Source organism: Arachis stenosperma, chromosome 9 (genome assembly GCF_014773155.1).
Source record: "Arachis stenosperma cultivar V10309 chromosome 9, arast.V10309.gnm1.PFL2, whole genome shotgun sequence".
In the NCBI taxonomy this organism is placed as follows: domain Eukaryota; kingdom Viridiplantae; phylum Streptophyta; class Magnoliopsida; order Fabales; family Fabaceae; genus Arachis; species Arachis stenosperma.
The window spans coordinates 66633168-66634729 of NC_080385.1; the positions used below are offsets into that span (position 1 = coordinate 66633168).

Sequence of the window (1562 nt, forward strand, 5' to 3'; positions counted from 1 at the left end):
CTAGCTTCTCCATTACTGAGAGAGGCATGAGGTTCACACTTGACCCTAAGTCACACAGGGCCTTCTTGAAGGTCATGGTGCCTATGGTACAAGGTATGGAAAACTTCCCAGGATCTTGTCTCTTTTGAGGTAATTTCTGCCTAGACAAGTCATCCAGTTCTTTGGTGAGCAAAGGAGGTTCATCCTCCCAAGTCTCATTTCCAAATAACTTGTCATTTAGCTTCATGATTGCTCCAAGGTATTTAGCAACTTGCTCTTCAGTGACATACTCATCCTCTTCAGAGGAGGAATACTCATCAGAGCTCATGAAAGGCAGAAGTAAGTCCAATGGAATCTCTATGGTCTCATTTTGAGCCTCAGATTCCCATAGTTCCTCATTGGGGAACGCATTGGAGGTCAGTGCACGCCCATTGAGGCCTTCCTCTGTGGCATCCACTTCCTCTCTTCCCTCTCTAGATTCGGCCATGGTTATGGCTTTGCACTCTCCTTTTGGATTTTCTTCTGTATTGCTTGGAAGAGTACTTGGAGGGAGTTCAGTAATTTTCTTACTCAGCTGTCCCACTTGTGCCTCCAAATTCCTAATGGAGGACCTTGTTTCAGTCATGAATCTTTGAGTGGTTTTGATTAGATCAGAGACCATGGTTGCTAAGTCAGAGGGGTTCTGCTTAGAGTTCTCTGTCTGTTGCTGAGAAGATGATGGAAAAGGCTTGCCATTGCTAAACCTGTTTCTTCCACCATTATTGTTATTGAAACCTTGTTGAGGTCTCTCTTGATTCTTCCATGAGAAATTTGGGTGATTTCTCCATGAAGAATTATAGGTGTTTCCATAGGGTTCTCCTAGGTAATTCACCTCTTCCATTGAAGGGTTCTCAGGATCATAGGCTTCTTCCTTAGATGAAGTATCCTTAGTACTGCTTGGTGCATTCTGCATTCCAGACAGACTTTGAGAAATCAAATTGACTTGTTGAGTCAATATCTTGTTCTGAGCCAGTATGGCATTCAGAGCATCAATCTCAAGAACTCCTTTCTTCTGACTTGTCCCATTGTTCACAGGATTTCTTTCAGAAATGTACATGAATTGGTTATTTGCAACCATTTCAATGAGCTCTTGAGCCTCTGTAGGCGTCTTCTTCAGATGAAGAGATCCTCCAGCAGAGCTATCCAAAGACATCTTGGATAGTTCAGAGGGACCATCATAGAAAATACCTATGATGATCCATTCAGAAAGCATGTCTGAAGGACATTTTCTGATTAGTTGTTTGTATCTTTCCCAAGCTTCATAGAGGGACTCACCATCCTTCTGTCTGAAGTTTTGGACTTCCACTCTAAGCTTACTCCACTTTTGAGGTGGAAAGAACTTTGCCAAGAAGGCATTGACTAGCTTTTCCCAAGAGTCCAGGCTTTCTTTAGGTTGTGAGTCCAACCATATTCTAGCTCTGTCTCTTACAGCAAAAGGGAATAGCATCAGTCTGTAGACCTCAGGGTCAACCCCATTAGTCTTGACTGTGTCACAGATTTGCAAGAACTCAGCTAAAAACTGATGAGGATCTTCTATTGGAAGT

The 1562-nt window shown here is 42.8% G+C and overlaps 1 non-coding gene across 1 annotated transcript; it reads left to right on the forward strand.

The window, feature by feature from the left end:
- Positions 1-1225: 1225 nt before the first annotated feature.
- Positions 1226-1333, forward strand: LOC130952817 (small nucleolar RNA R71). Its single transcript, XR_009074993.1, has one exon. It is a non-coding gene; the product is annotated as a small nucleolar RNA R71 (small nucleolar RNA).
- Positions 1334-1562: the final 229 nt, after the last annotated feature.